The following is a 25543-nucleotide window of genomic DNA, read 5'->3' as shown; positions in this document are numbered from 1 at the left end:
ATTTAGCCATTCCACAATGCATACATATTTCAAAACATTATGTTGTATACCACAAATATATATAACTTTTTTTTTTTTTTTTTTTTTTGAGACAGAGTCTCACTTTGTTGCCCAGGCTAGAGTGAGTGCCGTGGCGTCAGCCTGACTCACAGCAGCCTCAATCTCCGGGACTCAGCGATCCTACTGCCTCAGCCTCCCGAGTAGCTGGGACTACAGGCATGCGCCACCATGCCCGGCTAATTTTTTTTTTTTTGTATATATATTTTTAGTTGGTCAATTAATTTATTTCTATTTTTGGTAGAGACGGGGTCTCGCTCAGGCTGGTTTCGAACTCCTGACCTTGAGCAATCCACCCGCCTCGGCCTCCCAAAGTGCTAGGATTACAGGCGTGAGTCACCGCGCCCGGCAACCATAAATATATATAACTTTTTGTCCATTAAAAATTAGTTAACTTTTTAAAAAAGATTAAGAAAGGCCCTTGATGGCCTGGCGCAGTGGCTCAGGCCTGTAATCCTAGCACTCTGGGAGGCCAAGGCGGGCAGATTGCTCAAGGTCAGGAGTTCCAAACCAGCCTGAGCAAGAGCGAGACCCCGTCTCTACTATAAATAGAAAGAAATTGGCCAACTAATATATAGAGAGAAAAAATTAGCTGGGCATGGTGGCGAATGCCTATAGTCCCAGCTACTTGGGAGGCTGAGGCAGGAGGATCGCTTGAGCCCAGGAGTTTGAGGTTGCTGTGAGCTAGGCTGACGCCATGGCACTCACTCTAGCCTGGGCAACAAAGTGAGACTCTGTCTCAAAATAAATAAATAAATTACCAAACCAGGCAGTGTAGTCCCAGCTACCCAGGAGGCTGAGGCAGGAGGATCACTTGAACCCAAGAGTTTGAGGTTGTGGCAAGCTATGATGATGCCACTGTACTCCATCTACGGCATTAGAATGAGACTCTGACTCCATAAAAAAAAAAAAAAAAAAAAAGAGCTTATATCTAATGATGTCCAAAGACAACATGAAGCTTCCATAGCCACTAGAAGAACAAACATACGATTAATTTTAGTGGGTCAAATCTGTCAAATCTTCTATCAGAAGATGTTTGATAACTCATGTTAATGTCTTGATTAAATGTCACTACGTTAAATATCACACATTCAGAATTTCAGCTGGTAAATATGACCTGGATACTTGTAAGAATATATGTCATACAGGCCAGGCACGGTGGCTCACGCCTGTAATCTTAGCACTCTGGGAGGCCAAGGCAAGCTGATTGCTCAAGGTCAGGAGTTCGAAACCAGCCTAAACGAGACCCCATCTCTACTAAAAATATAAAGAAACTAATTGACCAACTAAAAATATATATATATATATATATACACAAAAAAAAAAATTTAGCTGGGCATGGTGGCGCATGCCTGTAAGTCCCAGCTACTCGGGAGGCTGAGGCAGAAGGATTGCTTGAGCCCAGGAGATTGAGGTTGCTGTGTGCTAGGCTTACGCCAAGGCACTCACTCTAGCCTGGACAACAAAGTGAGACTCTGTCTCAAAAAAAAAAAAAAAAATATATATATATATATATATATGTCATACATGTACACCCATTATGTTTTCAGCTAACAGAAGGAAAAAGGCAGCACAATTTTTTTCTCTTGTTAAGGTACTGTCTAAACATAAACTTAAAAGAGTTCTCAAAATAGAATTCAGGTTTATAAGATGAAAGTGTGGTAAGAAGTGTCACATGGCAGTAGAAGCACGTGTTTCTGAAAAGTAAAAATCTCAAGAAGGAAAAACAGAAATGGCATGCTTTATCCATCTTGCTTAGTGAAAGAATCGCAGCTGAAATTACTTATGGTGTTCATTTTTGAAGCAGTGTCATGCTGACGACTAGCAACACCAAAAATATGTCCAGGATTGTATTGATACTTGTTATTTATAGTCTAAAAATGTTGGAGAGTTGTTGAATTTCTGTTAAAAGCTGTTCCTGTGTGTTATATGTTATAGATATGGTAAATATTTATTTACAGTCTTTAACAAACCATGTATTTAAGTGAAGTCAACAAAAAGGAAATAGGTATATGGATATGTGATTTTGAGATTAGTCTTTTAGAAAAGAAAATGTTCTCAAAAAATGATTAAGATGTTAAAATTTTTATGCCACATATATTTTACCACAATAAAAAAAACTGAAGATGAACTGATGAGTATAAAGAAGTGACAAAGCAAAAAAAAAACCAAAGAAGTGACAAAGAAAATACAGCAAATGCTAATAAATGTAAAATCTAGGTGATGGGTGTAAGGGTACAATTCCTTCAACTTTTCTGGATACTTGAAATCGTTCATAATAAAATCTTGGAGGAAAAAATAAATCAAAGAAAGTATCATCCCTGCTAGAATACACTTGATATAGTGATTAACCTACCCAGTATAAGGGAAACAGGCCTTACAGGGATGATGAAATTTACAGGCCAGCTTATTACATCACTAAATCTTCTAAAAGTATTGCTGAGTAAATCTTCTAAAAGTCCATTTTAGCCACAATGAGATCATCGCAACAGCTGTAATAACACTAGAACGTAGCCCCAAAATAGACACCAAACAACAATTAAGCTTTAGCTCACCCATTTTAAATAGCCAATATCCTGAAGACAACATCTGAAGCCCTGACCTAAACAATAAATTAGTCTATGTCTGAAAAATAATTTACCTGGATAGATATTAAATCCTATAAGTACATCAATCAATAAACATTATGCATACCACCTATTTCATCCCAGCAAATGCCCAGCACTTTTAGGCATTTATTAAGTAGCTAGTGCTTAATTTCCCACTTTCCCAGAAAAAGAAAAATCAAGTTACATCAGATGCAGTCCTTGCACCAATCTAAATTTTAGCTCTGCCTACTTGTTTTTAAAGTGGAGAACAGAAACTCTAATAAAGTTAAATATGTGTATACAATCCAGAGCTAAGAGGTTCAGCAAAGCTGTCCCCACATTGTTCACTTTGACCACAGATTCTCCCTACATTCCAAACAAACCCACCATGGGCTAAGAGGTAAAGAGACTTTAATTAGTTAATATGGAAGTGGTGATACATAAATGACAGTCAAAGGAAATTTCAAAACTCTTCTAGGAAATCAAAGGGGAGAAAACTGCAACGAGTATGAGGACCCACCTCTGACTGGCAGAAGGTATACTAACAAAAATACCAAAGGGCAATGTAGACCAGCACTGTCCACCAGAACTTTCTGAGATCATAGAAATGTCCTGTATCTATGCTGTTCAATACGGCTAGTATGACTGAGGAACTGAATTTTTAATTAAGTTTTATTTTAATTCAACTTAACCTGCCACATTTGGCTAATGGCTATTTAACTAGACAGTGCAGATCTAAATCAAAGCCCACATATTCAAGGTAACCTTCCCCCTACACACCAAAACAAGAATCTAAAGCTCAATACACACTTAATAGACACTGACTACGGAGGAAATGAAGAGACACAAAGGTTTTTGAACTAAACAAAAGCAACAGTTCTTTTTTATACACTGTATTATGTCAACAAATAAGGTATCCAGTCTCCATCTCTTTTCTACCTAGCACCCCACTGTATAAATGTACTGTAACATAAGCAGTCTCACATTGGTATACATTTATATTGCTATTTTTCACTTACATAAATAATATTCTGATAATTACCTTTATTTTTAAGAACCTATCTCAGCCGGGCACAGTGGCTCACGCCTGTAATCCTAGCACTCTGGGAGGCTGAGGCGGGTGGATTGCTCGAGGTCAGGAGTTCGAAACCAGCCTGACCAAGAGTGAGACCCCCGTCTCTACTATAAATAGAAAGAAATTAATTGGCCAACTAATATATATATATATATATAGAAAAAAATTAGCCGGGCATGGTGGCACATGCCTGTAGTCCCAGCTAGTTGGGAGGCTGAGGCAGAAAGATTGCTTGAGCCCAGGAGTTTGAGGTTGCTGTGAGCGAGGCTGACACCACAGCACTCACTCTAGCCTGGGCAACAGAGTGAGACTCTGTCACAAAAAAAAAAAAAAAAAAAAAAACAGCTCACTGAGTTTTGAAAAATTACTGTGTAACCACAACCAAAATACAGAACATTTCCATCACTCCTGAAAGTACCCTCCTTGCCCCTTTGCAATCTCCTCAACCGATAACTTAACAGAATCTGAGAGAACTAGAACTTGACAGTGAAGAACTTCTAGAGACTGCCACCCAGTCAGCCATCTATTTATTCCCACATTAACTCATCTTTTTTTCAATATTTACTAAGCCTCTTGTACATGACAGAACGTCCTAGGTAAAGATTCAACACTAAATCTAACAAATCCTTGCTTACTCTCTAAAGAGGGGAAAGATGGAGCACAATAGATTAAAAATAAATACTATGATGTCATGTAGTGATAATGCAGGGGGTTAAGGGGGAAAAAAGTATCAGCTGATGAGGGCAAGCACTATTACAGAGTAGTCAAGGAAAGCCTCTCTCAGAACATTTTCCAGTATGATAGATACGTCTATCTATTTTGATATATCCCAGATACATCAAAGCTGCCAATTTCTTGCGGATATGGGGCAAAGAAAAAAACTGCCAAAGCCAAAAAGATAAAGCCAACTTCCTGGCACTGAAGCAGTAAGAACTTAATATACAAAGCAAGACTTTGTAAAGGATCATTTTATTATGCGTGAAACAAGAATAGCTTATATTAAAATATTTACCCAATTCTTTTTCTCTATTGGGCAACCTCACACTGGCACATGACCAACTTCCTCAATCTCCTTCATTTTTAAATTTTTTTTCTAATAGCCCACAGTCTCAAAGCCAAAGGTGTTAGTCAAGACTCTAGCACACATGCTTTAGATCAGGCATCCTCAAACTATGGCCCACGGGCCACATGCGGATGTTTTTGCTCATTTGTTTTTTTACTTCAAAATAAGATATGTGCAGTGTGCATAGGAATTTGTTCATAGTTTTTTTAAAACTATAGCCCAGCCCTCCAACGGTCTGAGGGACAGTGAACTGCACCCCCCACCCCCCCATCCACTCCCCCCCACCCCCCCCACTCCCCCCCACCCCCCCCCTGCTTTAGATCAACTGAGACTGTCTTCTGGGAAGCCCTGATGTAATGGAGACCCTCCCAGTAAAGAAACCTCCTGGGTAACTTTAAAAGTTTCACCTCTGGGAATTCCTCTAGCAATCCTTTATTTAGCCCACCCTTTTTACTAAAATAGAGAAAAAAGAAATTGAGTTATTAAACTTCCCCCCCTCAAAAACCCACACAGAATTACTGAAAGCAATGTGACAGGCTTCACAGATGTTATATTATTTTTAAAAAAATAATAACTTTGGCTATGTCTCAAGAAACAGCCAAAAGTCTTATAATTAGACATTCAATAACTTCTCTTAGCTTGCCTTCTCAGATGGGCCAAGCTATGCAGTTACAACATTCCAGATGCTACAAAGCAAACTAGGCAGAACAAAAAATGAGGACACCGCATACCTGCCAGCAAAAAAAGGGGATGGGCAGTGGTCAGATCAATTTGTCTATGCTTTCTAAAAGTCCTTGGGTGTCTTCAGTTTGGAAACAATAATTCAATGTTTTGGTTCTCACTGCCTCACCTCTCTCTTCCAAAGTTACCTAAAATCTCCTTTTTTTTAAATAAGAAACAAAAGAAATAAGGCACCAAGGCGGCAAAAATTTAAAATGGTGACATAAGACAGCAAAATGACTTTGAATTATGGCATCAGAAACCACTATCATATAACCAGAACAGGGACAGCAAATTAAAATGTCTACAACAGATAAGCAATATAAAGGTATAAAATAATAAATAATGACTGACACTCTGCTCCATGTCAGGGATATATGTCAAGTTGTGATGGGATCTGTGGCAAACTGAATATGACATGCCCCCACTACAAAAGATAGTTGCTAAAAAGCAGAACTGCAGGTCCACAGCTGCCAAATCTGATTTTTCGAAAGCAGTCTGAATCCAAATTTTTACATGAAATCTCATCGTTTTTAAATGTTGACTATTAATTCAAATTTATAATAATGTGAGCCAAACAAAACACATCTGCAGATTGGATTTAGTCCATGAGCCTTCAGCTTTCAAACTCTACCATAAAAAGAAAAAAATACATGGTTTCTTCCTCTAACTCTGAGGCAGAAAGCACATCCTATGCCTCCAATAAAACACTATCATCTGAAAATACATGAATATGCATCTGACACCCCTTCCGAAGGAAAGCAAAACCACCATCTTACACACTAAGGTGCTCCATTTCTGCCATTAAAAGGGGAACCGTCAGCAGAATTCAATGGAAGAAAAAATTAGGCAATGAATTTTCACGAAAATGGACTCACTAAATTTCAGATTCCTAACTATGAGCATAATTAGTCCCTATCTTCTAGACAAAAAGAAACTAAAAGATGATTTCTATGGCACAGCATTTAAACTCATTATTTCTCCTAAAAACAAAATCACTTCCCTCAGAAGACTAAGAAAAGTCAACCTTTTCCAAAAGGTTATCTGTGTCTCTCAATGCCCTAGTAGGCCTTGGGCAATTTTACTTTCTAATTGGTCATAAATTACATGCATTACCGGGTCTAGAGCAGTGGGCCAAAGACTTTTTGAGAAAATACAACCCCTCACAAAAATTTCATAAAATTCATGGGCCCCATGGAGTTAAAGACCATAGATTAAGAATGTCTTGTTCTAAAGAATATTAAAGCTACTTAATCTCAACTCTCTGCTTCTTCCCATGCTCCATCTGTATTCTATCACTCTACATCCAGTAACTATCATCTCCAGCCTGGACTACCATAGCCTCTTTTTTTTTTTTTTGAGACAGAGTCTCGGCTTTGTTGCCCAGGCTAGAGTGAGTGCCATGGCTCCAGCCTACCTCACAGCAACCTCAAACTGCCGGGCTCAAGCAATCCTGCTGCCTCAGCCTCCCAAGTAGCTGGGAATACAGGTATGCGCTACTATGCCCGGCTAATTTTCTCTGTATATGTTAGTTGGCCAATTAATTTCTTTCTATTTATAGTAGAGACGGGTCTCGCTCTTGCTCAGGGTGGTTTCGAACTCCTGACCTCGAGCAATCCGCCCGCCTCGGCCTCCCAGAGTGCTAGGATTACAGGCGTGAGCCACCACGCCCGGCCTACAATAGCCTCTTAACTGACATCCCCACAATCCATTTTCCACATCTCTACAAATGATTTGACCATATAAATCACCCCCCAATTTAAGTCATAAATCCCCTTCCTTCGTCCCTCCCTCATGTTTCGTACTACTGAAGTAATGGAACATTTGTTGTAAATAATACATATATATCAAACAGCACCCCCTCCCACCCATCAGAAAGCTCCAATGACTTCCCTAACAACCTTACCCTCAGACTCATCTGTAACCACACTCCTAAAACATGCTTGGCCTCCTTTCAGTTCTGAAAGCACACTAAATTCTTCCCAGCTTCCATTTTGGGCACTTGCTGTTTCCTCCACCTGGATTCTCTCCTTGGCACCTTACAAAATTGGTCCTCACTCTACTCCCAAAAAGAACTTCTGTGACTACCCTCAGGTCTCTCCCTTTTCAGTATCTATCAGTCCCTTACTTGACACCTCCACATCACTTTTTTCTCAATTTGTAATTATTTGCTTACCTTTTATGTCTTCTCCCACTATCCTGTAAGTTCCCAAAAGACAAGACCTCATCTGCCTCACACTGCAGTGTATTCACCGGGCCTAGTACAGGAGTTGGTAAATGGTAGGCTCTCAGGCACTATTTGTTGAATCAACCAATCAGAGTCAAATAGTGAATAGGTCTTAGATGTTTACAAAATGAACGTGAAACAATCCACCAAAATCTAATATTTGGGGGAATAGCATTAACCACATTTCCTTCAATTCAGGATATCACTAAGCTCAAGAGAAACAGGCTGGCACCCTAATATTCTTAGAGGTTAAGACTATCCATTCTAAAAACAAATAAATTGTATGTCTGTGTGCCTTCCCAGTCAGCCTCATCACTCTCCACTTCTGTGCTAATCTCAGAAATACTCCAAGCTTCCTTCCTCCGATGTCTCAGTACAAAACATATCACTTTTGTAATCTATTAATTCCATGACTAAACCAAATTTAATCTTTCTCTAGTTTAGGACCACTAAAAAAAATAGAATAAACCAAATTCAAAAGTACCTGTATTTGGTATTAAAGAAAAACTCTAAGGAACTACCACTACTATTATTTCTACCACTACCAATGCAAACATTGGACTGTACCTAATCTGCAGACTAAAAATATCATTCTTCAAAACTGGAGATCTTTTCACTGGTGCTAAAAGGTTTAAAAAACAGAAATGGAATTATACTGGACATAAAGGCTTTTTTTTTTTTTTTTTTTTGAGACAGAGTCCAGCTGTTGCCTGGGCTAGAATGCTCTGGCATTAGCTTAGCTCACGGAAACCTCAAACTCCTGGGCTTTAAGCAATCCTTCTGCCTCAGCCTCCAGAGTAGCTGGGACTACAGGCATGTGCCACCATGCCCGGCTAATTTTTTCTATGTATTTTTAGTTGTTCAGCTAATTTCTTTCTATTTTTAGTAGAGCCGGGGTCTTGCTCTTGCTGGTCTCGAACTCCAGACCTTGAGCGATCCTCCCGCCTCGGCCCCTCAGAGTGCTAGGATTACAGGCGTGAGCCACCACGCCTGGCCAAGGTTTTTAATTAGTTTCTTACAGAAACTTCTAAACAGCTCTCTTACAGAATGCAATCATGCCTAAACAGCTGCAGGAAAACTTGTTTTTGATACCGTTAGTTCCCAAAATACATCTCCTCAATTTGCTCCCCAAGTTCTTCATGACAGAAGTCGTTTTTGACTCTTTGGTTTCTTTCTATATAATAATACACATATTAGATTGTCTAGATAATAGACAACAGACTATGACAGTATTTCCACAAATGAAAAAAGACAGGGTCACCTGAAAGAGAAGAAAATTAAGGTGTGATACGTGCCTTTCCACTCAATGCCCACAATCTAGAAATCCCATAAATGATGACAGTAACAATAGTGACTAACTGGTTTTTAGTTTATTTCATTTAGTAGCCACAATAATCCTATTAGGGGCCATTATTATTCACTGCCATTTTAGAAATAAGAAAACAGGCACTTGGAAGTTAAGGCTCCTGACTTAAAATTAAAACCTAGTAGAGACAAGATTTGAACCCAGGCAGACTGGCTTCAGCATCCTTCTGTTACACTTTCACCAGAAGCTTTACTGCTGCTCCCCTGCCATACTCTCAGCTTTCCCTTCAATCCAATTAACAAGCTCCCCCTGAACACTGTACTCCCGCTGACAGCTTCCAAGTTCTGGGCACCAGTGCTGCTCCACAGCTTTTTCCGCCGTGCTCTACCCCTAACATTCAGGAGGGCAAAGAGAATAGCTGATAAAAGTTGCTTAGGTGCTAAGAGAAGCCAAGGAAATCACCTCGCGTAAGCAGATCACAGGCCGATTACCACTGGAATGCAAGTCGGCCTCAGTTCCAGCCTAAGAAAAAATTGGGAACACGATTATTCCCGTCGTAGACAAATTTGGATTACGCCTCTTTTGGCCACAAGACAGAAAAGAACGGAAGAGGTACTAACGTTTACTGAGTGCCAGCCACATGCGCCCTCGGAGAAGACAGAACCAGGCCAACGGAGACTAGGTGGGGGGAAGGGCGCTCAAGAGTTCCGGGAAAAGAAGAAACCCAAATAATGGGGTGCGTACGACCAAACGGGATGGGAAAGGAAGTGGACGCCTCCCCTACAAGCAGACTGCAAGAAAAAGAAAAGAAGTGTGGGAGGTATTGGGAGAGAAGGTTGCTCAGAGCCTCCGAAGCTAGGCCGGAGCGCAGGGAAGCCCCGAAGGGCGGGGAGGGGGAGGAGCCGGAGGGAGCGGGGCCCGCTCAGAAGAGGCCAGGGCGTAAGCGCGGGGGAGCGGCTCCGCTCCAGGCCTTCCCAGGAACCTTGACCCAGCAGCCACAGAAAAAACATAAATGCTGAAATGACTAGAGCCGGTTGAGCTGCCCTAAATTCCATCAATGGTGTTCACTCACCTAGGTTCGCCGCAGCGATCGCAGCAGCAGCCTCGCAACGGCACAACTGGCCTGAACCTCGCCCCCGCCCCGACAGCGCGCCCCGCGTCCCCGCTCTCCGGCGACGGCAGCGGCGGCGTCGCCGCGCGGCCTCCTGGGAAATGTAGTCTTGGGCCCACCTCTCCTTGCCGACTTGGCCGTCTCTTGAACTACGTTTCCCACAAGACACAGCGAGCGTTGGGCCCGCCGCTTTGCGTCACGCGCCCGGTTGTCGGCAGTCACGTGGGTTGCTGGGTTCCTCCCCTCCCCCCGCCTAGGTGGCCTGGTGAAGAAGGAGGGAGGTGGACGGAAGGGGCGGGGGCGTTTCGCTGCTGACGCCACTGCCCCCACCATTTTGAAACCAGCCTGGAGGAGGGTCTGAACCCCACCTACTCCTGGCCTGGCTGCGTCGTGGAAGTCTCTGAGCTGGGAATCGGGTCGCTTGGTTTTCAGTCTCTGCCCTACCACCTCTCGCTTTGTGACCTTGAGCCATCGTCTCCTTTCTGAACCTCAGTTTCCTACCCTGTAACATGAGACTCATAATTTTACCCCACAGAGTTGTTGCGAGTCTCCGAGAAAATAAACCACATTAAAGTGGCTAATGAGCTGAAAGCACAACGCAAAATGGAGGGTGGTTTGTGTGTTTTGTGTTTTTTTAATAGTGTGACCTCATTCGGAGACCCGGGAGCCCGGATGGACAAAGCTCTCTCCAGCTTCACATCCGGATACTGCTCTCCGGTCCCCTTTCCGCGACTATGAGCACAGGAAGATTTCCTGAGGGTAGTCCTGGGACGTTTGTTAAAATGGGTGCTAGTTGCCTATTGAACCAGAAGTTTCCTGTGGAGTGTGGCCCTGGAATCTGCATTTTAAACAGACCTCTCAGGTGATTCTTACCCACATACAATTTATCAGGGTTTTTGCACAGGCTGGTTTCCTCTGGAATTCCTGCTCTAATGCACTCGCACATTTAAGACAGTTCAAATGTCACCTAGTCTGTGATGCCTTCCAAGTTTACTAGCTCCTCCCATCTCTGTGCTCCCACAGTTAAATATACACCATATTCTATAATTATCAGGGCCTCTGTTTGCCTTCCCCACCAGACTGAGCTATTTGAGAACAGAGATCAGTTTGGATGGATTTCTGCACCACCAGGGTGAGGTAGACAAAGTACACGTCAATAAATATTTAAAGAAATCTGCTCTTCCTGAGAGAAAAGCTGCCAGGTTCAACTCAAGTCCCAAACCAAGCCACATCAATCCTCACTCATCCTGGCTTCAGCAGCATTCCTTCCACCCTGCTTACTCCTTCCTTCTTTGAGTACTGTGGGCCACATACTGTATACTGCTTCTTGAAACATTTTAATTCAATTTAATTATCAATTCACAGATTTCCTAGGTGTCTACTAACATAGACCGCACCCAGTGTAAAACATTGAGAATACAGTGGTAAACTAGATGTGTACAAAAATACATAGTCACTCTATTGGTTTCTGAAATACAGGAATACCTCAGAGATGTTTCAGGAGTTCTGTTCCAGACCACCACAATAAAGTGAATGTTGTAGTAAAGTGAGTCACACAAATTTTTTGGTTTCCCAGTGTATATTAAAGTTGTGTTTACACTATATTATAGTCTATTAAGTGTCCAATAAAATTGTCTTTAAAAAGACATATCTTAATTTAGAAATACTTTTTTGCTAAAAAATGTTCATCTGAGCCTTCAGTAGGTCATGCTCTTTTTAATGGTGGAGAGGCTTGCCTATATGTTGATGATTGCCAACTGATCAGGGTGGTGGTTGCTGAAGATTGGGGTGGCAATTTCTTAAAATAAGACAACAATGAAGTTTGCCACCATCTATTCACTCTTCCTTTCATGAAAAATTTTTCTGTAGTATATGATGCTGTTTGGTAGCATTTTACCCACAGTAGAATTCTTTGAAAATTGGAGTCAGTCCTCTCAAACACAGACACCCCCTTGTCAACTAAGTTTATGTAATACTTTAAATCCTTTGTTGTCGTTTCAACAATGTTCACAGCATCTTCACCAGGAATAGTTTCCATCTCAAGAAATCACTTTCTTTGCTCATTCTTGAGAAGCAACTTCTCATCATCTCAGGTTGCAGCAATTCAGTCACATGGAGTAAGGCTCCACTTCTATTCTAGTTCTCTTGCTATTTCCACCATATCTGCAATTACATTGTCCGCTGACGTCTTGAACCCTTCAAAGTCATCCATGAGGCTGGTCGTGGTGGCTCACGCCTGTAATCCTAGCATTCTGGGAGGCCGAGGCTAAAGGATTGCTTGAGCCTAAGGAGTTCGAGAGCAAGAGCAAGACCCTGTCTCTACTAAAAATAGAAAAAAATAGCTGGCCATGGTGACACATGCCTGTAGTGCCAGCTACTCAGAGGCTGAGGCAGAAGGATCGCTTGAGCCCAGGAGTTGAGGTTGCTGTGAGCTAGGCTGACACCACGCACTTGCCCAGGCAACAGAGTGAGACTCTGTCTCAAAAGATAAAAAACAAAAGTCATCCATGAGGTTTGGAATCAACTTCTTCCAAACTGCTGTTAATGTTAATATTTGGACCTCCTCCCATGAATGACAATGGCATCTAGAATGGTGAATCCATTCTAGAAGGTTTTCAATTTACTTTGCCCAGATCCATCAGAGGAATCATTACCTATGGCAGCTATAGCCTTACAAAGTGTATTTCTTAATGTGTTAATGAGACTTGAAAGTCAAAATTACTCTTTGATCCATGAGCTGCACAAAGGATGCTGTGTTAAAACGCATAAAAACAACATTAATCCATCAGAGCTCTTGGGTGACCAGGTACATTGTAAATGAGCAGTAATATTTTGAAAGAAATCTTTTTTTTTTTTTTTCTGAGCAGTAGGTCTCAACAATGGGCTTAAAAGAGTCAGTAAATTGGCTGGGCATGGTAGTGAGTGCCTGTAGTCCTAGCTACTTGGGTGGCCGAGGCAGGAGGATCCATTGAGCCTAGAAGTTGAAGCTGTAGTGAGCTATGATCATGCTACTGCACTCTAGCCTGGGTAATGGATCAAGACCCTGTCTCAAATAAATAAGTAAACAAACCATGCTATAAATAGATGTGCTGTCATTCAGGTTTTGTTGTTGCATTTCTAGACCACAGGTAGAATAGATTTAGCATATTCTTAAAGGTCCTAGTATTTTTGGAATGGTAAATGAGCACCGGCTTCAACTTGAAGTCAGCAGCTGCATTAGCCCCTAACAAGAGAGTCAGCCTGTCCTTTGAAGCCAGCCATTGACTTCTCCTTTCTAGCTATGAAGGTCCTAGATGACTTCTCCTTCTTTTTCTTCCTGTTCTTCCTCTTCCTCCTCTTCCTCCTCCTCCTCCTCTCCTTCTTCTTCTTCTTCTTCCTCTTCTTCTTCTTTTTGACTAGTCAAGTGAAGTAGTGAGAAGAGGGGAAAGTAGTACAACAAAGAGTTCAATTTGTGACTGACTGTGAACAATCCAGTGAGATAACTCACTACCTTCTGTCCAGCCAGCATCTTCTTCTAATATAAGGCTATTTCATCTACATTAAAAATCTGAAGGTTGGCCGATTGTGGTGGCTCACACCTGTAATCCTAGCACTCTGGAAGGCCAAGGTGGGCGAATTGTTTGAGCTCAGGAGTTGGAGACCAGCCTGAGCAAGAGCGAGACTCCGTCTCTACCAAAAATAGAAAAAATTAGCCAGGCATGGTGGTGCATGCCTGTAGTTCCAGCTACTCAGGGGGCTGAGGCAGAAGGACTGCTTGAGCCCAGGAGTTTGAGGTTGCTGTGAGCTAGGCTGACACCTCGGCACTCTAGCAAGGGCAACAGAATGAGACTTTGTCTCAAAAGTTAAAAAGTCTGAAGGTGGTCGTAGCCACCCTCAACAATTATTTTAGCTAGATCTTCTGCATAACTTGCTTAACCTTGTATATCAGTACTTGCTGCCTCACCTAGCAGTTTTATGTTATGGAGATGCTTCTTTCCTTAAACTTCATGAACCAACTTCTGCTAGCTTCAAACTTTTCTTCAGTAGCTTTGTCACTTCTCTCAACCTTCACAGAATTGAAAAGAGTTAGAGCCTTGCTCTGGAGTAGGCTTTGGGTTAAGAAAATGTTGTGGCTGGTTTGATCTTCTATCCAGACCACTAAAACTTTCTCCATATCAGCGATAAGGCAGTTTTGCTTTTTCATCATTTGGATGTTCAACAGAGTAGCGCTTTTAATCTCATTCCAGAACTTTTCCTTTGCATCCATAGCTTAGCTAATGGTTTGGTGCAAGAGTCCTAGCTTTTGGCCTATCTCAGCTTTCAACATGCCTTCCTCGCTAAGCTTAGTCATTTCCACCTTTTGATTTAAAGTGAGAGATGAGCGACTCTTTCACTTGAACACTTAGAGGCCATTGTAGGGTTACTAAACTGGCCTAATTTCAACATTCTTGGGTCTCAGGGGAAAAGGAGGCTAGAGGATAGGGAGAGAGATGGGGAACAGCTGGTTGGTGGATCAGTCAGAAGACACACACATACACTGGCCAGGCACGGTAGCTCACACCTGTAATCTCAGCACTTTGGGAGGCGGGGGCAGAAGGATCACTGGAGCCCAGGAGTTCAAGGCTGCAGTGAGCTATGTTCACACCCTTGCACTTCAGGCTGGGCTACAGAGCAAGACCCAGTCTCTAAAAAAAGGAGCACACACACATTTATTGATTGAGTTCTCCATTTATATGGATGTGGTTCATGGTGCTCCAAAATAATAGTGACATCACTGACGTTAAGTGATAGTAAGATCACTGATCACAGATCACCACAATAGAAATAATAATTGTGACAAAATGTGAAATATTTAAAGAATGACTGAAATGTGACAGAGACACAAAGTGAGCACATGCTCTTGGGAAAATGGTGCCTATAGACTCACTCATACAGGGTTGCCACAAACCTTCAATCTGTAAAAAACACAATATCTGTGAAAAGCCATAAAAGCAGGTATGCCTGTACTTTGCCTTGGATCTCTTCTTACCTCTCCCCAAACCTTTGCTCCTTCTCTGGCCCAGAAACTTACCCCAAGTTTCCAGGTCTCCACCCACTCCTCTCTCCCTGAGTGACCTCTCTTCTTCAGTGACCTGGCATACTCAGGTGGCTTTCACATCTCATTTAAGCATTCTCCTCCCTTATCTGCATCTTAGACTCAATTCGGGTAGTGCCAGATGCTTGAGAGCCACCATACCCTGATTCCTCATTGGCACCTCAAACTCAACCTGCCAGAATCTGAACTCCTCTTCCCGCCACACAGCATTACCTAGTTAATTGTGTAGTTAATTGTTTATATGCCTGCAATCTCCACTAGGTTTTTTTTTTTTTTTTTTTTTTGAGACAGAGTCTCACTTTGTTGGCCAGGCTAGAGTGAGTGCCGTGGCATCAGTCTAGCTCACAGCAACCTCAATCTCCTGGGCTCAAGCGATCCTACTGCCTAAGTCTCCCAAATAGCTGGGACTACAGGCATGTGCCACCATGCCTGGCTAATTTTTTTATATATATTTTTAGTCAGTCAATTAGTTTCTTTCTATTTTTAGTAGAGGTGGGGAGTGGGGGGATCTCGCTCAGGCTGGTTTCAAACTCCTGACCTTGAGTGATCCACCCGCCTCGGCCTCCCAGGGTGCTAGGATTACACCTGTGAGCCACCACGCTCGGCCTCTCCACTAAGTTTTGAGTTTCTCTCAAAGGAGAGAAAACTTTATTACTCTATTCATTTATTAAGCACCTACTGTAAGTGAGGCCCTCTACTAGATGATCAGGAAAAAAAGGGTAAACAAACCAAAACCTGTGGTCCCTTCTGTCACAGAACTTATCTCCAAGTGAGGAGATAACATTAAGAAATCTATCACATGAGTAATTAATTACTGATAAGTGCAATACAGGAAGAACATACAGTGTATGCTATGATAGCATAGAACAGAGGACTGCAAACTACAACCTATGGGCCAATTCCAGCCCATGTCCTGCGTTTGTATGACCAGAAGCTAGGATTGTTTTTACATTTTTAAATGGTCAGGAAAAAAATAAAAAGACTATTTCATGATATGAAAAGTATATGAAATTCAAAGTTCATTCATGCATTGTCTATGGCTGCTTTGATAACAGAGTAGAGTGGTTGCAACAGAGACCCAATGTTCTGCAAAGCCTAAAATAGTTACCATTTGCCCCTTACTGAAAAAGTTTGTTGATTCCTGGCATAGAATCTGGAGGGTCTGTCTTAGACTAGAAGGTCAGGGAATGCTTCCCTGAGGAAATGACTCATAAACCATGTAGTTACCCAGGTCAAGAATTGGGGAAGAGCAATCCAGACAAATGGAACAATACATGGAAAATCCTTGTGGCCTGGAGGGACCTGGCACATCCTAAATATTGTTAGGACTGCCATTGACTCTGGAGTGTCATAGGAAATACAGCACAAGGAGGCTGGTGAGGTCATAAGGAGCCAGATCCCACTGGTCTGATAATCAAAATTGAGGATACTGGATTTTACTGAGAGCAATGGGAAGCCATGAAAAGCTTATAAACAGTGGAGGGACATGGTTCAGATTTCCTTTTCTAAAGGATTACTCTGGCCCAGTGTGAGAATGGATTTGGGCTAATCAGAGAGAAAGTGGAGAGACCAATTAGGAAGTTAGAGTATTTCAGATGTGAAGGGACAATGGCATCATCTAGTTATTCTCAATGAGGATGAAGAAATGTGGGCAGATTCAAAAGATAGTCACAAAATATTTAGGAGATTAAATCTATTGGTCTTGGTCTGGCACGGTGGCTCACGCCTGTAATCCCAGCACTCTGGGAGGCCAAGGCAGGCGGATTGCTCAAGGTCAGGAGTTAATCAGCCTGAGCAAGAGCGAGACCCCATCTCTACTATAAATAGAAAGAAATTAATTGGCCAACTAATATATATAGAAAAAATTAGCCAGGCATGATGGTGCATGCCTGTAGTCCCAGTTACTCAGGAGGCTGAGGCAGAAGGATTGCTGAGCCCAGGAGTTGAGGTTGCTGTGAGCTAGGCTGACGCCATGGCACTCACTCTAGCCTGGGCAACAAAGCGAGACTGTCTCAAAAAAAAAAAAAAAAAAAGCTATTGGTCTTGGTAATTGAGTGGCTGAGAGAGGGAGGGAGGAGTCCAGGCCACCCCCAGGTTTCTGTCTTGAGCAGCAGTGTGCTATCTCCCAACCCTCCACTGCTGGTGCAAGACTCATCACAATGTGTTGAAACTACGCAGCACCTCCTTGTGCCTCCTCAGAGAGCAGCTCCTGGAAGGCAACTAGTTTGTTCTCTGTCTTCCTAGAGCCTGGCAGAGGGCTAAACACAGAACTGGCAGCAGTGTGTGTGTGGATTTTTCTTAATTCTTCCTTCTCTGTTTCTGTTAGGGGTTCCTCTAGCCTTATGATCACCCAGGTTCAAAATCTCAGAGGAATCCTGGCTTCCTCCTTCTACTCAACAACCACATTGCATCAGTCACAAAGTCCAATGTATTCTGCCCCCAGAACGTCTATTGAATCTCCTGCCACCCTGTTTCCAGGCCTTAGGTAGAACAGTGCCTCGGCTGGAGTAAAGGATACAAAGTGATGGCTATGATGAAGTCTCTCCCCAGGCCTCCCTGCCTCATGCCCCCTCCATCCAGCCATCCTCCGAAAGGTAATCAGAGTGCTATTTCTCAAGTATAACTCTGATCGTGCCATTCTCTGGCTCCAGGGCTTTCGGGATCAAATCCTAAACCCTCAATGTGGTCTACAAGGCCCTGAATGGTCTAACCTCTGATTATTTTTCCAGCATCACTTTCACCTTCAAAGGCTCTCCATTGCCATCAGAACAAAGGACAAGTCCTAGACCTTCTACCCTCTGGCCTCCATGTCTTACCGACCACTCCTTCATAACCAGCGCTCCAGTTACAAGTGCCTGTTTTGACCAAACCCTGGGCTTCCTGCCTCCTGGAGCCTGTTCATACTCTTCCTCCCCAGCAGCCCCACCTAGCAAAGGCTATCTCGTCAGGCACACCTCCCTTCTTCGGGCATACTCCAACACCTATACCGCATTTGTCAGACTCTGCCTTACCTTGTGATTTCTGCACATCACATCCCTCTGCTAACCTGGGAGCAGACAGAGTGGCCATCTGCTGCTCTGCCTGCTTAGCATCCTTCCCCTCCTCCTCCTCTGATTACCAGCACTCTGATAATCCTTTGAGAAGATATCCCTCCCCTGCTCTCCCTCCAAGGTGAGCGGGTCATCAGCATATGTCACTTCCCTGGCCACAGTGATTGGCAGATGGCTCAAACCAGGAGAGCAGAGGAAATGAATACCACTCTGGGACCTTGGCAGGAACACTGAAGAAACCGGTCCTCTCTCTCTTCTGGGATTGCTAAACTGGAAAGGCAGCAGCCTGGACTAGTTAATGGTGATCTTTGCCACTGTTTGGAGAGAGCCTTCCTGAAAGGCCCACATAGTTAGTGAGCAGAGCCATGAGTTGAGAAAGACATATTCCCAGCTATCCCAGTTGAGCTCTTGGATTCATGCACACCTGAGGTTAGCAGCACCTCTGGACTGTTCCATGCCAGGTGCCAACAGGTGAGTTGCTTTGGGTTGGGTTTCTGTCACTTCTTTGCTGGAGTCATGGCTAACAGAGAGAAGCTGTAAGAGCTCTCTATTGTGTACAAGAGCTGTCAGGGCAGGAAAGAAGGTGGGAAGGGAAATCAAGAGAGGCTGTGGCTGTCTCCATTGTCTGACACTCTCAGCCTTGAAGGACCACTGTGAACAAGAGGAGCAGTTATCTTTGTTGTTGCTCAAATTGCCCGAGGTGGCTTCACCTCCATCTCTGCTTTCTGAGAGCAAAACCAAACATTCTGGTCAGGGCAACAGCAGCTTGTTTTGCTGTTGATCACTGGCAAGAGGAGGCCCTTTATCGCTGAGCTTGAGCAGGAAGGAGACAGTCCCTCCTTCTCCAATCAGCTAACATCTGCCATCAGGGAATATGCTACTCTAGTGGGTCCTAAACTTATATGGACATTGGAATCAACTCAGGATGTTTTTAAAATCCCAGCTACTTGGGAAGCTGAGGCAGGAGAATTGCTTGAGGCCAGGAGTTTGAGACCAGCCTAAGAAACATAGCAAAACCCTGTTGCCAAAAAAAAAAAAAAAATTCCAACACTCAGTCCACATCCCAAACCAGCCCAAACCAGGTAAGTCATGGTCTCTGGGGATGGGACACAGGCATCACTATTTTTTTTAAGTTTCCTCAGATAATTCCACTGTGCAGACAAGTTTGGGAACCATTGCCAGAGGCTCCCATCCTTCTGTTTCCAAGGCTGACACTTCTGTAAAATAGAGATTTTCCACCTACCTGCACATTAAACACCCTGGGGGTTTTCCAAAAATGTCCATGTCCATGCCTCACTGCCCAGATTCTGATTTAGTTGGTATGGAGTGGGACCCCCATAATGACATTTTAATTTTTATTTATTTATTTTGAGACAGAGTCTCACTCTGTTGCCCAGGCTAGAGTGCCTAGCTCATAGCAACCAGCCTAGCTCACAGCAACCTCAAACTCCTGGGCTCAAGCAATCCTTCTGTCTCAGCCTCCTGAGTAGCTGCGACTACAGGCATGCGCCACCATGCCCAGCTAATTTTTTCTATATATTTTTAGTTGGCCAATTAATTTCTTTCTATTTATAGTAGAGTCGGGGTCTCGCTCTTGCTCAGGCTGGTTTCAAACTCCTGACCTTGAGCGATCCACCCACCTCGGCCTCCCAGAGTGCTAGGATTATAGCTGTGAGCCACCACACCCAGCCAGTTGTGTAATCTCATACCTAACGTTTTTTTTGCTCCCTAATCTGTAAAATTGCAAGACAGAAGACATACACCTCACAGGGCTGTTGTGAGGAAGAGTCTCTAAGTTAATGCAGAAAGAACTTAGAAAAGTGTCTGACACCTAGTCAGTGCTCAGTAAGGACTAGTTAGCCTTTTTGTTGTCATCTTTATGCCTTGGCTCCCGAATAAGAGCCTCCAGTCCAGGCCTCTTTCCTGAGGTTGACAGTCTGCATACCTGTCTGCTAGATGTCTCAGCTTGGGTACCTTGCGAGTACCATTAATTCAACAAGTCCAAAAGTAAACTCAGAAACTCCTGTCCGGAGAATATCACAGGAAGCCACCAGTCCCCTGAGCCAGATGCCTGGGAAGTCACCCTCACCCCTGCCTTTCCTCAGAAATATCTCTGACTCTGTCCCCAGTGCCTTTGCCCTAGCCTTCTAGAGTGCTAGGATTACAGGCGTGAGCCACCACGCCCGGCCCATAATGACATTTTTAAAATGCCAACCCAGGAGATTATAATGTGCATGGAGGGCTAAGAGAGATGGTTTTTAACACAGTGCTTCTCAAATTATGATGGAAGACCAGGGTGGTTTTTGTTTATTTATTTGCTTTTAATTTCCCATCTACCACAGACTGAGTCTTTTATATAAAATGTAATAAAAATGACATGCTAGAAAAATGAAATTTAAAAAGACATACAGGCCGGGCGCTGTGGCTCACGCCTGTAATCCTAGCTCTTGGGAGGCCGAGGCGGGCGGATTGCTCAAGGTCAGGAGTTCAAAACCAGCCTGAGCAAGAGCGAGACCCCGTCTCTACTATAAATAGAAAGAAATTAATTGGCCAACTGATATATATATAAAAAAATTAGCCGGGCATGGTGGTGCATGCCTGTAGTCCCAGCTACCCGGGAGGCTGAGGCAGAAGGATCACTCGAGCCCAGGAGTTTGAGGTTGCTGTGAGCTAGGCTGACGCCACGGCACTCACTCTAGCCTGGGCAACAAAGTGAGACTCTGTCTCAAAAAAAAAAAAAAAAAAAAAAGACATACAGGCTGGGCATGGTGACTCATGCCTCAATCCTAGCAGCCTCCTCTGGGAGGCTGAGGCAGGAGGATCATTTGAGCTCCAGAGTTCGAGACCAGCCTGAACATGAGCAAGACCCCATCTCTACTAAAAAAATAGAAAGAAATTAGCCAGACAACTAAAAATATGTAGAAAAAATTAGCTGAGCGTGGTGGCACATGCCTGTAGCCCTAGCTACTGGGAGGTTGAGGCAGGAGGATTGCTTAAGCCAGGAATCTGACGTTGCTGTGAGCTAGGCTGACACCACGACACTCTAGCCCAGGCAACAGAGTGGCAGACTCTGTCTCAAAAAAAAAAAAAAATATTTTGTTTGTCTTTTTTTTTTTTTTTTTTTGAGACAGAGTCTCACTCTATTGCCAGGGCTAGAGTGCTATGGTGTCAGCCCAGATAATAGCAACCTCTTCTGCGTCAGCCTCCCAAGTAGCTGGGACTACAGGCATGTGCCAGCATGCCCTGCTAGTTTTTTCTATTTTTAGTTGTCTGGAAAATTTGTTTCTATTTTTAGTAGAGATGGGGTCTTGCTCTTGCTCAGTCTGGTCTTGAACTCCTGACCTCCAGTGATCCTCCCACTTCAGCCTCCCAGAGTGTTAGGATTACAGGCATGAGCCACTGCATCTGGCCCAAAATACAATTTTTGTTACTAGATTCAACAGGCATAAAGTCACTCAGTCCTATTGCTATAAAAGGTTTTTTTAACTTTATTTTTTTGTTTTTCTTTTTTAGAAATGGTGTCTTGCTATGTTGCCCAGGCTGGACTCAAACTTCTGGACTCAAGCAATCCTGTAGTGTCAGCCTCTTGAGGTGCTGGGTCTACAGGTGCATGCCACCAAACCTGGCTATAACAGTTTTTAACACTCTCAGTTCATTAGGGACCAGTGTATAGAACACACTTTGAGTAGCACTGCTCTAGGATACACTTCCAGCCTCCTCTCCACGCCCCTCCCTCTCTGTCCCCACCTATGGAAAAGCAGGACTCACTATCTGATACCACTCTCCCCACCACTGGCTCCAAGCAACTTCCTCTTGCAGTTGGCTTGTCCCCCCATGAGGTGGCAGTGAGTGGAGCATCACTGACTCCTCTTAGACTCTAATTTGATAGTGCTGGGTTCCTGCAAAGCCGGTTATTCCCCAGAAAGTCAAAGCATCAGGCCTCAGAGGATCACCACAGCCCTGCTCCAGACTAGGATTAGGACCTTAGAAGCCACCTCCCCCACCACCTTGCATCAGAAGCAGGAGCATGGACCTCACTGATCTGTCTCCCCAAAGCTGCTCACTGGCACATTATATATACTCCTAAGAACTGCTTTGTGGAAACAGGTGCTTTTTTGTCTTTGGTCTAACGCCATGTTTCTCAACCAGGGACAGTTTTGTCCTCCGGAGGACATTTGGCATTGTCTGGAGCCATTTTTGGTTGTCACAACCCTGGGGGAGGGGGTGGGAGGGATACCACTGATAACTATTGGGTAGAGGCCAGGGATGCTGCTAAACATCCTACAACGCACAGGGCAGTCCCTCACAACAAAGAATAATCCTGATCAAAATGTCAGTAGTGTCGACACTGAAAAACTTTTTATCTTGCCTAAATAGAAAAGTTCAGTGGCACTAAGCTTTGAGATATTCTTATGGGGCCGGGCGCGGTGGCTCACGCCTGTAATCCTAGCACTCTGGGGGCCAAGGCAGGAGGATCACTTGAGGTCAGGTGTTTGAGACCAGTCTCAGCAGAGACCCTGTGAGACCCTGTCTCTACTAAAAATAGAAAGAAATTAGCCCGACAACTAAAAAAAAAAAAAAAATTAGCTGGGGATAGTGGCACATGCCTGTAGTCTCAGCTGCTTGGGAGGCTGAGGCAAGAGGATCACTTGAGCCCAGGAGTCTGAGGTTGCTGTGAGCTAGGCTGACACCACGGCACAGTAGCCCGGGCAACAGAGCAAGACTCTGTCTCTAAATAAATAAATAAATACATGCACACTCTCCTCTAGGGAGAGGTGGGGGAGATTATGGTGGGAGAGGTAGATTGGGGTCAGGTGGAGGTGACACATGGGTCATAAAGCACAGGCTTTGGTATCAGGTCTCAGTTCATATCCCAGCCTTGATTCTTTTGTCAGTGTGCCTTTAGGCGAGCAACTTATCCTCTCTGAGCCTCAGTTTTCTCATCTGTAAAATATGACAGCCGCTACCTAACGAGGTCCAGACACTCAGCTATTAATAGGACTTCACCCTGAAGAGGTAGGGAGCCGCTGGAGGAAGTTATGTGAGTGTGGGGGAAGGCATGCCAGCTTTGAGTGGTCCCTTGGGCAGCCGGGGTTGGAGGCAGGAGTGGGGAACGACTTACCCTCACAATGCCTGTATTTAGTTTCCCTTCAGGTAGGCCAGGAAGTCCTTCTTGAAGTCTAGCCAGAATCTCTCCTTTTGTTTAGAGCCTCAGCTGGTTGTTGCCACCACAACCTTCTGATGGTGTAGCAGAGAAACATATTGAGGTTGTAATTTGCATTTTGGTCTCCTTGCTGTGCATATGTTTCCTCCTTTCTGCCTGGGGGTGGGGACGGAGGCTGTTAAATGCTTTGGGGTTGCCAAGCCAAAAGCAGAGGTTGCCAGGCACCAAATGACATCCCCCAGCCAGGGCTTTTGTTTACCAAGAGCAGGCTCCAGGCACCGGTTACTGTGCTGGGTTACTCCACAGCACAGGGCTCCCAGCATAAAGGGGTGGAAGTGGGCCATCAGAGAAGGTCTGACGAGTTTTCCCAAGCCTGAGAAAGCGAACAGGGGTCTGCGTGTCATTGCTGCTGCTGTTGTCTTTCCTTGAATGATAGTGACTTTGAGCCACCCCCACTCAGATCTCCCAGGACCTCTAATGGGTCTGCAGGGTTGCTGTTTTCTGGAAGGGGATGTGTGTGAAGGCCAGGCCTGGTGGCTCACACCTATAATTCTAGCACTTTGGCAGGCCAAGGTGTGGAGGATGGCTCGAGGTCAGAAGTTCCAGACCAGCCTGAGCAAGAGCGAGGCCCCGTCTCTACAAAAAAATTAAAAATTAGCTGGGTGTGGTGATGCGCACCTGTGGTCTCAGCTACTCGGGAGGTTGAGGCAGGATCACTTGAACCCAGGAGTTAGAGATTGCATTGAGCTGTGATGATGCCACTGTACACTAGCCCAGGTGACAGAGTGAGACCCTGTCTCAAAATATATATATATATTTAAAAAAATTGGGTTGATTGAAGATCCCCTAAATGCTCTAGACTGGATAAACCTACAGAAATTATACCCACTGCTTCAGAGAGGTGGGGACATTATTAAAAAAATTGGACTGGGTGCAGTGGCTCACACCTGTAATCCCAACACTTTGGAAGTTCAAGGTGGGAGGATTGCTCAAGGTCAGGGGTTTAAGACCGGCCAGGGCAACGTAGTGAGACCCCTGTCTCTACAGAAAAATAGAAAAATTAGCCAGACATGGTGACGCTTGCCTATAATGCCAGCTACTCGGGAGGCTGAGGCAGGAGGCTCGCTTAAGCCCAGAAGTTGAGGGTACAGCGAGCTATGATGATGACACTGCACGCTAGCCCAGGCAACAGAGTAAGACTGTTGTTCACACATGCAAAAAAATTTTAATTGTAAACTTACATTGAAATAAAGTATATTCAAAGATAATAACACTCAAAATGCATCACTCCCTAGTTATTTTACTACATTTTATTGCTATCTATGGTCTTGAGGCTGCTCGCGTTCCGCATGGTGACCCCCTGTGCCGCTGCTCACTCTTCCGAGGTCCCCTTCGGTGACGTCACACCAGCAGCTCGAAATTGGCCATAGTGGGAGGATTCACATCATGGAAATTGGCAAATGTTACAAAGCAAGTCCCTCCCTAATGCACCCCTCCCCTCAAGTCACTTGTAAACGTTTATCAGCACACCACTGGGAACAGTTTCCCAAAATATGGCTGTGATTGAATGTCCCACCAGTCAGCCAGCCTGCCAGGGGGTTTTTGGAGCAGATAATCTGATTTAGAGAAATAAATAAATAAGACATTTTGGTGGCTCATGCCTGTAATCCTAGCATTCTGGGAGGCTGAGGTGGGAGGATAGCTCAAGGTCAGGAGTTCGAGACCAGCCTGAGCAAGAGCTAGACCCATCTCTACTAAATATAGAAAAATTAGCTGGGCATGGTGGCACATGCCTGTAGTACCAGCTCCTCTGGAGGCTGAGGCAGGAGGATTGCCTGAGCCCAGGAGTTTGAGGTCACTGTGAGCTATGCTGACACCAGGCACTTTAGCCCAGGCAACAGAGTGAGACTCTGTCTCCAAAAAAAAAAAAGAAAAGAAAAGAAAAAGAAAAGGTCCACTTTGCCCTGCAGGTCCTCTCCCTCCTTTCCTCACACCAACTCTTCCTGGGCCTTTGGTCTCCTGTGTTGTCCCTCACCCTGCTTCTCCAGGCTGCCTCTCTGGTGCTGCCCCTGTCTCCCTCTCTGTTTATCTCTTGGTCTCCGTTTCTC

At 44.1% G+C, this 25543-nt stretch overlaps 1 protein-coding gene across 5 annotated transcripts in view; it reads right to left on the bottom strand.

The window, feature by feature from the left end:
* The window catches only part of THRAP3 (thyroid hormone receptor associated protein 3), a 69045-nt gene extending 45492 nt beyond the window's left edge, over positions 1-23553 (bottom strand). For 2 of the 5 annotated variants that reach the window (XM_075996633.1, XM_075996641.1), the window contains exon 1: positions 10109-10208. The gene's annotated coding sequence lies outside the window, so the exon portion shown is untranslated. The other 3 variants (XM_075996634.1, XM_075996638.1, XM_075996640.1) reach the window with 3 other exon arrangements.
* Between the last annotated feature and the right edge of the window lie 1990 nt (positions 23554-25543).

The sequence above is a fragment of the Microcebus murinus genome, chromosome 2, assembly GCF_040939455.1.
Source record: "Microcebus murinus isolate Inina chromosome 2, M.murinus_Inina_mat1.0, whole genome shotgun sequence".
Taxonomy (NCBI): domain Eukaryota; kingdom Metazoa; phylum Chordata; class Mammalia; order Primates; family Cheirogaleidae; genus Microcebus; species Microcebus murinus.
Note: the sequence above shows the minus strand (reverse complement) of the source record. Positions and strands in the feature narration are given on the sequence as shown.